Raw genomic sequence first — 12,908 nt, 5'->3', positions numbered from 1 at the left:
GTAGTGATTTATACTATAGCCTTATAGTCCACCGTAGCGGACTATACCGGTTATTAAAGGCCCTATGCAGCGTTAAAGGCCCGAGCCGAAGGCGAGGGACTTTAGCAAAGCAGCGGAACTTTAATTGCCGCTATAGCCCTGCTATAAAGGGCTATAAGGCTATTAGAACATTCTGCCACTAGAGGGCAGAATGTTCTAACAAATAAAACAAAGCAATCAGGGAGCGCGAGGGAATCAAAATCCCCTCAGGCTCCCTGAAGCCTTTGTTCACAGCCAAAGCTGTGAACAAAGAAACATTGGAATGTTGGAGCTCCGGGCTTATACTAGGTATTATAAGCCCAGAGCACTCCATTGTTTTCAATGGAGCTACCAAAATTCCAATGTTCTAATATAGCCTTATAGCCCGCCGTAGCGGGCTATACCGGCTATTAAAGGCCCGCTGAATCGTTAAAGGCCCGAGCCGAAGGCGAGGGACTTTAACGAGACGGCGGGACTTTAATAGCCGGTATAACCCTGCTACGAAGGGCTATAAGGCGATTAGAACATTCTGCCACTAGAGGGCAGAATGTTCTAACAAATTAAACAAAGGTTTCTCAAAGCTCGAGGGGATATAAATCCCCTCAAGCTTCGAGAAGCCTTTGTAGAACATTGGAATTTTGCTCTGCGGGCCTTTACCGGCCCGTAGAAGCAGGGAGCACTCCATTGTCTGCAATGGAGCTCCCAACATTCCAATGTTCTAATAAGGAATATAGGCTATCCTTTGGTAATAATGTGGAATTTGAGCACTGTAATGATAGTGTGTGAAGTTACGTTTACTAGTATGCAAGTTCCAAACAACAAATGTTATTTGGCCAGATATATTTTATCTATAAATGTTAATACAAACTCTTCCAATAGTTCACATCATCCAATATAATAGTTCCCATTTTGCAGACCTGTGGAGAATGAATGACTCAGTCCACATTTGAGCATGTAGCCTGCAAGTTATCCACAGATTTCTGCATTAGAATCTTAACACATTGAGCTATTTTAAATTTGTTTCTGAACTTCTCTGGCCCAGACTACAGCCCTCATTTATGGGGATTTGGTTTATGGCAGCGCAGCAAGTCACCCTGCTGCGCTGCCCTATGCCAAAATGAAAGGGTAGGAATGCACCTTATTTATGCACTACGGTGCATTCCTGCCCTTTCCTCTGTGCTGGCACAGTATCTGCAGCCTAGCGCAGGCACTCTTGCACCATGGTGCATGTGTTGCTGGGCTGTTTTTTTTGGTCAGGAAGGAGCCCTTCCTGCTCAAAAACAATCCTGAGATGCATTTTCATCTTTCTATGTGTGCTGCACGGAAAGAGATCAAAATTAGGAGAAATAAAGTTATTTCTCCACGTTGCACCTCACCTCAGGAGGACTAACGTTTTGGTGCACACTCAGGTTAATTTGGTTTTCTAAACCTGGGGAAGCGTCAAAATCCATGAGTGTTGTGTGGGAACACCCACAGCAATGCCCATAGAACTCCTCCTGGGCGCAGAGTAAGTCAACGCAGTGATTTGTGCTGCCGTGCCTCACTCCATATCTATGAGGCTATTCAAAGCCACGCAAAGTGGCCTCATAGATATGATTTCAAGGTTTGCACTGCTGGGGAGCGTTACAAAACGTGGCGCTTCTGCAGCGCAAGAGGCTCATAATTATGCCCCTATTTCTCCCTCTCTATAATTGTAGAGACATTTAGGATTCAATTTCAAGCAACAGGAGAGCAGATCTCTGATGCCAGACAGTGAAAGAAAGGCTTGTTAGCTAGTCCTGAAAAAGGAGCACAGTCAGAGGTTTATGCCTGTGAATTTCACAAGGACTTGCATGGTGTAAGCACTTAGAATCTATGTGTGAATGTAAAGCTACTCTGACACTTTTACACTGTAAACTGATTGCAGAGGAGTCGGATGGTTGATTTAATATTAAAGTAACGCTTGAGTTGGATAGACTTTTCCGAGTCCTGATGTAGCATCTAGATGAACCACTGTGGTCTGGATAGGAGGGTGAATACCTTCTTCAGGGCTTTAAAGTAGTCAAGGTTTTCAGGGACCATTTTGAAAAGCATAGGTAAGTAGTACATACATTTTTTGAGTGTAGCACTTTGTTTATGTAGGGGTAAAGATGCACTAACCTTGTAATCCGGATCCAACTAGAAAGATATGTGCTTTCATTCTTCTTCAAACCAATTGCCAGCCGTACACTGATACAATGTTGGTAAGAAGTTGACCTGCGGAAAGGGAATTGGACAAGAGCGATAAAGAGAGATGCTGGATACACTATCAGTGCCTGGCAGCACAGCTGGGCTTGATTTGAACAGCAGGAATGGTGATTTCATAAGACAGGAGTAGAATTTTAGTATTTTTGATATACTGACTCAAGCATGTAACTTTGTATTATTTTATATGATATACCTTTTACCAATCTCTGTATTTGGAACTCTGTATGCTTGAAAGAAACTGTGCCTTCTAAAAATGAACAAGTGTAAATAAAAGAGTAAATAATCCTTAATGGATTACTTCTTGTAGAAATAAACAAGTGCAAATGTAAAAGTCCCTACCCCTTAATCGATGAATTCTTAAAAATAGTGTTCACATGACAAGTCTACATCCTGAAACATAAGTGATGTACTAGAATACTGAATGACCCCAGTTCTGTCAATCATCGACTTACTAGCAATAAAAGACTACAAGGTTTCTGACATTCTGACAACAAAGCCTTAGCTGGGGCAGCTATGTATCAAGATTGCCAAGCAAGAACACTATTGTCAAGAAGGATCTTCTAATTTAAGCATTCACGATGGCAAGCCACCACGAGAGACGTTGCAAGTCTTGAGATTGTTCTGTTGCACCATGGAACACGTAGTCCTTCTTGTTTTCACGTATGTCTTTCAAGATAATTATATCCTCCTCATTAAAGATATGGGTTCCAAACATACCTGTAACCATTGCCGCGCCGGGAAACCCTTTGTTGGGTAGCTGTGCGCATTACAAATGTAAACAAATAAAATAAATAAATAAATTGCCATAGTTACCTAGATGCATGACCTGGGTGTGGTTGTGCAACCACGTTTGCTGAATCATGGTTTAACAAGAAGTTTTCTAAAATAAGGAGGGCTTCTCAGTCTGTTTTTCTGATTCACAAAGATTCACCCCATCAACGCATTTGGGTTATCTCAGCATGGCTACTGTCAGAGTTTTCTGGGACTTCACCGTATGTAAAACTCTGTAACTCCGCTGCTTTCGTAATTGGCTGAAAGAGAGCCGATTACACTGGTATCCAAGACATGCCCCGAGTTGGTTGATGATCTGCACTCACATTCTTTTTCTGCTTCGTACAGCCTACTACAGAGCCGGCCCAAGTCTCCTGATTGAAACATTTTTCAATTAAATACCTAGTAGACAATAAATTCGCCTCTGCATGCCTTTGTCTTTCTCAGTAGTGAAAAATGTCATCAGAAGTGAAAATTGTTGGCATTTTTGGCAGCAAACTTCCAGATTACAGACCTGGTAAATGACGGACTACTGACTTTCCTTTCAAAAGTGTGTCAAACACGTGCTGGGGTGTAATTCAAGCCCTGTAAGGTGCCACTGTCCAACCTGTTATCTTTTTCTCTCTCCCTGAAAGTTCCACTCCTCGTTGTATTCCATGTGTGTTCTCTGAAACCTAGTGGTTACCGTGTGTCCAACTCAAGTGCTGGCAAGTAGTTGGAATGTGGGGGCGAGCAAATGTGTGATTGGTGCGTGCATGCATGTAAGGTGAGTGGTAAGTGTAAATAAAAAGAAATTACCACTTACCTTGCTTGCTGCACAACTTACAACGTCCTCCTCTCTCCGTCCGTGTCCGGCTCTGGCTCAGCAAATTCTGCTGACCAATCCTGATGCTGCTCTTACGAGCATGAGAGCAGCACCAGGATTGAAGGGAATGGCCTCCCTTGTCGCTTTCAAGGGCACTGGAGGCTTTTGCTTGCTCTAACCCAGCTGTTTTAAGACATACTCCCTTTAAACTGAAGTGCAGAGCTCTGCCACTCAGCAGCAGTGTAGCAGTGACACGCCCCGTCCTGACACTCGGTTCAGGATGCGTGGACGAAAAATCAAATGGTAATAAATTAACTTCATCACAATTTGATATTTCATCTCCAGGCTTTCCTGGGTGGCATTTTTTGCAGTGTCCTCCGCTCTCACAGAGGAGCCGCCCCTGGCAGCAGAGCCCTCAACTTCTTTTGGGTTGCCCCCCTGTATTATTCACGAGGGAGTACTATCCCTCACGTTGTTATGGCGAGACTGCCTGGTTAGTGCCTTCGTAATTAGTGTATTTAGTAAAAGGAATTGGAGCATCGTCTTCAGTTTGTTTTTATGTTAGGTATTTCATATAGCAAGGGCATACCTCCAATGTACAGCAGGGCTTTTTATAGGCAACATTTTAATTGCAGCCTGACAATATGAAACATGTTATGTGACGGTGGTCCAATTGAGACCGGAGTTTAGAAACGAGAATGTAGTGGTGGTGTGTAATTAGGACACCATTATACAGTAGCCTGTACAACTTACCATAGGTGGATTTACTTTCGACAAGATCAGAAATAGCTGATTGGGCTCACCTGGGCAATAGACAATGAACTACACTTCATCAGTGGCAACACACGTGAGCAGGGAGAAAGTCAAGAGCAGGGGAGAGAGGAAAGGAAAGAAAAGGACGATGAAAAAAGAAATAAATAAGAACAACAAAGTGAGATTCAAAAACGTGAGAGAGGAAGCAATGTAAGATAATAGAACAGGTGGGGAAAAGAGTGTAAAATGAAATGCAGGCAAAAAAGGAACCGAGATAGGGAGACAGAAATTAGAAAAACCCCAAACAGTGTGTAGAGCTAGACCAGGGGAAAAAGAAGGCAATGGGGTAAATGGAAAATAAATAGATATGAACAAAACATAAGAGGTAATAAATTAAAGGAGAGACTGCAGACGAAAAAAATACCTGAGATTGAAAAAATGTGAAAAGAAGAGAAAGGAAAAAGAATGAACAGATTAATAACACCTGCAGAAGAATCAACAGGCTCTGTATGTTTTTGTTAAAGATTTAAAAAAATGTTTTGTTTTTTTTCTTAAATTTGATAGCCACTACAGCCTACCAACAAGCTATGGGAAAATCATAACTCTTGTGGCTGGGGTTACTGGCTGTCATACTCTGCAATCCATAACATTCATCAGCAGAGTAAGGTGTTATAATCATTGGACCCATTCAACCGGGAACGAAACCATTCAATCATTGGGAGCCAATCATTTTCTTTCTTGTTAAGAATGAGGTGTTTTGAATCGTGAATACAGGTCCCCTTTACCAGTGCTATCCATCCACTATGGTCCGGGGGCGATGGTTCGACCCTTTTTTCTTTTACAGATCATATATCTGTCTAATAGCACTAAGTAAAACCTTACTTTCTGTTTCATTACACTATCTCCCTCCACCCTCTATCCTAGTTGTGCTCCAAAAAACAAAAACAGGCGAAACTAAAACAACCCGCCTTAAAACTTCAGCAAGAATCGAGCTAACATTATTGCAAAAAACCTGAAATCCTGGGCACTCCACGAACATGACAGTCCTCTGCTATCGATCAGTTAAACTTCTTCAAGATTAACATGTGATTGAGATACCACATAGAATTAGCATGCAGAGTTGTATGTGTCATGTGTAGGTCACTGGTTCCAGTCCTCCTGATGTAGTAGTTCAATTGATTAACCCACTGAAAGAATCTATGAGTTGCTTGCAGATTAAAAATTCCAATCCAGTCATAAAGCTAAGGGTACATGCACTTGCTGCAGAGATCGGGGTATATAATTGATGCTACAAGTTATAATCCAAATGTGAACGCTCTGCAGAATAAGGCTCCTAATGCAGAGATTTGTAGGTAGGGTATTGTCACAATTCCATACTTAGAGATCAGTGAGTTAAAATACCCACTGCAGTTGTATAAATACACTGACAGTTTGAACTCTGCACCAGTGGAGAAAGAGATATTCAAAGAGGAAGATAAAAAAAATGTGCTTATTAAATGCATCAACAACATTACTCCTCAAAGACTGCTTACAGCACTTGTGCAAAAGCCACATCCCTGGTCTGATCTCAGAAGACCCTGTGACCGAGGTTCGTCCTCATGTGATTGTACCCATAGTCCCCTGCAGTTCACCCTCAAACAGTACCTTGACATCCGGAGCCTTTGAGGACACCAGAGAGGATTCAGAGCCCACTCGGGTCAGACCACTTCCAACTTTTTTTTACAGAGTTTTATATAGTGAACTTGGCCCAGATTGGGTATCAGACCACTTTACATAGCACCAGTTGCATTACATGAGGACACTATCATTTTTGTTAGGCACGGGGAGATTAAATGATGCCCAGAATCACAGGATGTTCATCCTCATTGCCGAGACCAAACCCAGTTCCCCAGAATCGAGATCGACCACCCTAGCCGTTAGGACAACTCCTCTCCCTGCATAGCACTCGCTCTGCTCAATGTGACTGCCTGTGTACCACCTTGTTTTAGTATTTCTATCTGGCTATAGTCTCTCAGAGCCCTGAAGTGCCTGCAAAGCGACATGATAGCACTATTTACATCATTTAAATTCACACTCAAGAGTGCCTCAAACTCTTGCAACCTAAGCACTTCTCCCTACCCCCAAACTCCACCCAAATAGATGTTTGTGCCAATCTTGCCTCTGGAACGCATTGTCTTAAATTTGCTGCACTTTTGTTATCTTTCCACAAACCATCACATAATCATACATATTACATACACATATGACATATTTACAATTTGAGACACAGGAGTATCAAGTAAAGTAAAGTGCTTGTACAAGAAGTGCATTGAGTATTTGTGTCAGGAGGGCGAAATGGAGGCCAATTAGTTACGGAATGTTCATAACTGCTGAGAAGTCGGGTGGGATGCAAGACCAATAGTGAATTTAATAACGCAGGATTCACTGTAGATATGTCAGTCATAGAATAAACTACCCCAACATGGCCACTGCATGCACTGGTTTTTTTACAGCTTGTGTCAAACTGAAGACTTTCTTTTCCGTCAATTTCAGATATTTAATGATTTTGCTTCTGAACAGGCTTGGAAAGAGGTGGCGAATCTTTGGGTCCACATTGACCCACTCTGACATGCTGATGCTGGCAGCCCTGCCCTTGGAGAAATGCAATGCACGGAATGTCTTTTGCAAGCCTGGTGATTCATTATCGGAGTATAGACATGGGTCACTGCTGTTAGCACTTTTCTTCGTGCAAATTTGGGGCCCATAAACCGTTATCTGATTATTCAAAATCCACAACTGAGGCTAGTCATTAAATCAATACATTTAAATAATGAGAAACACATTAGGCTCTACAAGGAAGACAAAGAGTGGTTAATTTTTCAAACTATAAAGGTTTATTGAAGGTTAAAAGATCTACAGATAAAAACATCATCAAATAAATATCAATCAGAAATCAATAAACGTATCAATCAATATGAAGTTCCAAATCAATCAAGTTCATATAAGCAAGATGACAAATTAGTATGAAGTGTCTCAAAGGTAAATGTAAAGAAAAATGTGTTCTCCTATAAAGAGAGCACCCTACTGCGCTCTAAACTATCTTGGAAGGAAACAAAATCATTCTGAAAAGGTTCTGCTCTATATTAGCTTAAATCACACAATTCTAACATTTGGTACACCTACGCATAGATTCCATAAACTGCTGAAATCAGGTTAAAACATATGGATACAATCTAGGGCGTATTAGTTTCTCAGGATTATTTAAACACCCTTGAAAATTACAGTTATCAGCAACAAACGAGATACATTGGACCAGCCTGTACTCTCCAGGTGTACTGTAGCAACTAATTAGGACATTCTACAGTTATAATGTGAAGAAAAAAAATTCTGCGCTAGCTTCTCCTAGAAATAAAATACATATATGACATGAAAAAATAGGGCTCCCAAACATTAGCCATACTAAACATGACTCTAAGTTAGCTATAGCCTAAGCATAATTAATGCACAGTTCATACCATGTGCGTGTTTACATGTTAATGTCGATGCAAGACTAAAACATGTATTATGAAAAATAACCCTATATCTGCGTAAGCACAGGTGCTCCGGAAAATGTGTAAATCTTGCAGATAAACTTTCATTGATTCAAAAAGCATAAGTGTAAAAAAAAAGATCAATGCTAAATTTCCATCAGTTTCACAGTAATGTAATGAAGAAATCTTAATGTAAGCTAAGGTCAATATGTATGTTATTAGTATCTAAATGCATTTACGGATTCCAGTATTTCCCTGATTGTCGTATACAGTTATTGTTCAGAAATAGTGCAGACTGCACACCTCACCCAATTTGTCCCTAAAAGGGGAATTAAAAAGACTAATGATTTGGTAGCAGAAACAAAGTACCACAAAAGCACCACATTTGCAGCAGGTACATACATAATACAGTTCACAGCATACACAATATTGTTCACAATTATTGTGGTTAACGCTGGGCTGTTATAACTATTTTAGGAACATGGAGATTTGCAATCCTGCAGTCAAAGATCACTAGCCTAGTATGATCCCTAGGAGAATTACAACAAACAAATTCAGTGTAATTGACACATATTGAGTAGATGGAAAACTAGATTCAATCACAGTAAATTCAAGTGTCTCCATGTTCACAGTAAGTGGAACCAGGGAACCTGCTCTGTTTCCTGGGTTAGGGCTTGCTAATACCTTTGGACTTTGATATGTCACGACCCAGAGCTGCTAGTGTTACTGCGTCAGTGGTTCATGCCTTGGGGGAACACATCTTGAAATTGAAGGGGAAGGGAACTCACAAGGATCAAGCCCTTGAGGAAGTTGCAATGGGAGACTTCTGGCATAAAGAGCCCACCCAAAGACTATGCGGGTCCTCTTTAAACTTCTGGATCCATCTAGTGTGCAAGTTGCTGAGTGATGGTCTCAGCACACAGTAAAGCTTGATCTTTAGGGGACCCTTCCCAGCACCCAGAAAATATTGAGCCAGTGCTTCACATATCACATAAATTCACAACACACAGAATATCCCATCGACACACGTCATTCCAAAACACACTATCACACTAACATACTCCTGCAAACACATTCACCAGCACCCTCGAGCATAGAAACTAACACAAAAACACATGTACGTTCACTTAAACAATCTTATGCTGTCACAAAGGTCCCATCACACACACACCATCCATCACAGACACTGTGTCACTAACATCCAGTCACACATGCATCCCATCACAGGCACGAACATACACAATTCACGTCATATGCTTCTGGAAGCATAGGAAGGGTCTAGGGTGCCAGCCCCACTCAATATTTTGGCCTCTTTCTGCCTAGCAGGTAGGACTGCCTCCTTCCCATAGCCCTCATTAATGCACGGTCCCTATGTAAACATAGCCAGGAAATCGCCGACCTTATAACAGACTTTAAGCTAGACATACTTTTCATCACAGAGACCTGGACTGATGACTCGTCCGATCCGGACGTTGTCATTGCCACACCTACAGGTTACAAAGCCTATAGACAAGATAGGCCTAGACAGAAAGGTGGAGGGATCGCCATTATAGCTAGAGAAAATCTGGAGGTAATAGTGACTCAAATACAGGACATCTCGTGCGAGGCCTTGATGTTTTCAATCAAACTCAGCCCGCACTTCAACTTTAAAGGGCTTCTTATATACAGGCCCCCAGGAGCTAAAACTGGCTTTTTAACGAGCATAAGTACACACCTGGAATCTCTGGCACTAGAGGACTCGATTACAGTATTAGGTGATCTGAACTTCCACCTAGATGACAATAATAATAAGGAGACTCAAGCTCTTATCGTGGATATGGAAGCCCTGGGGTTACATCAGTTAGTTACATCACCTACTCATCAAGCTGGACACATTTTAGATGCTATATTTTCAAGTGTCCAGGGGCTCCATGTACGCGATATCCTTCCGATGCCATGGACAGATCACTACGCGGTTTTCTGTACCTTGGTTATGGATAAAAGCCCAGCAAAAGCTACTACTCTCCCCCAGTCCATATCCTTTAAAGCGTGGCACAATGTCAACCAGTTGGACCTAAAAAACCACCTGGATGATACTCGTCCGATAATTTCGGCTAATCCCAACATGGCCGTACAACAACTCGACGACTGGTTGGGACATGCCATGAATTCTTTAGCCCCAATCAAGAAACTATCTAAGAATAGGTCCACCCGACCGCACCATGGTATACGGATGAACTAAAAGCACAAAAACAACAGAACAGATACTGGGAAAGACAATCGAGAAAGACTTACAATCCAATAAGCAAAACTAAATACAAGGATGCCTTGGCAACATACAAAACCATGATTATAAAGGCAAAAAAGGAGTACTACATGATGCAAATTGAACAGGCAAAAAACTCTAGCAAAAAATTATATGACATAACTAAAACACTTTCGGGTAACACCCCGATTTGACCCCACCTCCAACCCAAGACATGTGTGATGCCCTCGCCACTTTTTTCTTCGCTAAGGTGGATGATATTTATCAAACTTTTATGGCTAAAATCACGCACACCAAGGTCCCCAACACTATCCAGGAGGTCCCAAAACCTAAAGTAACATCATCCTTCACTAATTTTATTCCACTGACAGAAGATCAGGTATTAAAAATTGTGTCGACAGTTAAAACTGCATCCAGGCTGGATCCTTGCCCACTGTTGGCGCTCTTACCGGGGAGGGATTCGATTATACCTGTCTTGACACAAGTCTGCAACTCCATCCTGCTCTCAGGGATATACCCCCTTAATTTAAAAACCACACTGCTCAAACCACTGCTTAAGAAACCAGGAGCCGATAAGTCAGAACTAAAAAACTATCGACCCATTGCCAGTCTCCCGTTCATGGCCAAAGTGGTGGAAAAGGCCATGAACATACAATTATCTGAGTATATAGAAACTCATAAGATGCTAGACGACACTCAGTATGGTTTTCGAAAATACCATGGGACCGAAACCGCCCTTATTAAAGCATCAGATGATGTAAGAATAATAAGAGATCAAGGCGGGACAGCAGTGTTGGTACTGCTGGACCTCTCAGCAGCTTTCGACACGGTCGACCACAGTATTCTGGTTGACCGTGTCGGGAAGATGGGCATCTCCTCCACGGCAAGAGCTCTCCTCGCTTCCTTTCTCTCTGAGAGAACGCAGGCCGTCACTCTTGGCCCTTACCAATCTGTTAAGCTGTCACAACCATGCGGTGTACCTCAAGGCTCATCCCTGAGTCCGACACTCTTTAATATCTATGTGTCGGACCTGGCCAATGTCATCAAGGCACATGGGATGAGCCTAACCTCCTACGCGGACGACACTCAATTGGTTATGGCAATAAGAGGCGATGGAGAAGAGGTAGCTAAACGATTCCAGAGAGGATTGATGGAAATAGGCGAGTGGATGGCAGCTAACTGCCTAAAACTTAACTCGGAAAAAACCGAGGTAATGATTTTTGGACAACTCTCACCAGAATGGCCCGCCTCGTGGTGGCCCCAAACGTTTGGTGCCCCCCCCAAACCGGTGACTAAAGTAAGAAACTTAGGAATACTTTTCGATGACCATTTAAACTTCATGGACCATGCTAGCAAAGTGGCCTCCACAGCCCATCACAAACTACGCATGATTCGAAAAATAAGCCCTTATCTCCCTACAACTGCCATTAAAACACTGGTGAGCTCATTAGTCCTGACATCCCTAGACTACTGTAATGGGCTTTTCATCAACTCACAAGTTAGAGTTATAAAAAAACTGCAGACTATTCAAAACGCGGCAGCTCGTCTGATTCTTGGAATCCCTAAGTTTGCTCCTCTCTCTGACGCAATAACAAAACTACACTGGCTGACGATTCAGAACAGAGCCAGATTTAAATCACAGTGCATTGTTTACAAAGCACTAAACAAACAGGGCCCTCAGTTCCTTATAGACCATCTGCGTCCTTACCAACCTATACGTCAGTTGCGCTCCACCAACAGCAACCAACTAACGGTTCCTCGCACCAGGACAGTGATGTGGGGAGACCGACGGTTTGTGGTAGCAGCTTCCAAACTCTGGAATACTCTACCCCAGGACATCAGAGCATGTTCCACACTGCTCCAATTCCGCAAAAAACTGAAAACCTGGTTGTTCAATAAATAAGTTCTCGGTACAGAACAGAGGTCAGAGCAAGGCAGCTTAATTAACATCAAGCTGGCAAATTAATCAGCGCCAAGACACCCCAGGGTATATGTTGCGCTTTATAAATGCCAATAAATAAAAATAAATAAATAAAAATACAGGCCATTTGTTGTTGTTTAAGAGTGTTCAAATGGCCAGACATGATACTAAATAGGACTGTAAACAAAATGGTATGTATTTATTTGTAACATGACCCTTGAGTCTTTGTTCACTTTAATTATTGGTCATGGATCATTCGCTCAGCTCTAGAACATATTTAAAAGTGCTTTCTATTTATATTTGTTGTTTGAAGTATGTATAGATAAGGGCTAAAAATATTGGCTTTAGGTGATTTTGCTTATATTTGTACCGGCCGGGATGTTAAAATACCAGTAGTGCTGGTTGGAAACTGGCCAGGTTGCAACCCTACTAGTAGGAGTAGGTGAAAACTTGGGCCTCTTAAAGACTGTGAAGGTCTGCTTGGATAATATTGCTTGATTCCACTTCCCTTTCTATGTACAACAGCCGGCAGTATGCCTGCCTTTGAAAAGAGACATGGCTACAGCTTAAGTCACCAACTCCCTTTCTTGCCCACTTTGCATCCTTTTACTCATGCAATAACATTGCTGCCTTACATATGTGTGTGTTGCCACATGGATT

At 42.0% G+C, this 12,908-nt stretch overlaps 1 protein-coding gene and 1 long non-coding RNA gene across 4 annotated transcripts in view; one reads left to right on the top strand and one right to left on the bottom strand.

Annotated features, from left to right (window-relative positions):
* Positions 1-12,908, top strand: part of RASSF5 (Ras association domain family member 5) — a 353,379-nt gene that overhangs the window by 139,918 nt on the left and 200,553 nt on the right. The gene's annotated exons all lie outside the window — the stretch shown is intronic.
* Positions 1-12,908, bottom strand: part of LOC144755537 (uncharacterized) — a 338,243-nt gene that overhangs the window by 198,032 nt on the left and 127,303 nt on the right. Inside the window, exon 2 of the long non-coding RNA XR_013594929.1 lies at positions 2,158-2,253. This is a non-coding gene — a long non-coding RNA (uncharacterized LOC144755537). The remainder of the gene's footprint in view (positions 1-2,157; positions 2,254-12,908) is intronic.

The sequence above is a fragment of the Lissotriton helveticus genome, chromosome 5_1 (assembly GCF_964261635.1).
Source record: "Lissotriton helveticus chromosome 5_1, aLisHel1.1, whole genome shotgun sequence".
NCBI classification, from domain to species: Eukaryota; Metazoa; Chordata; class Amphibia; order Caudata; family Salamandridae; genus Lissotriton; species Lissotriton helveticus.
Note: the sequence above shows the minus strand (reverse complement) of the source record. Positions and strands in the feature narration are given on the sequence as shown.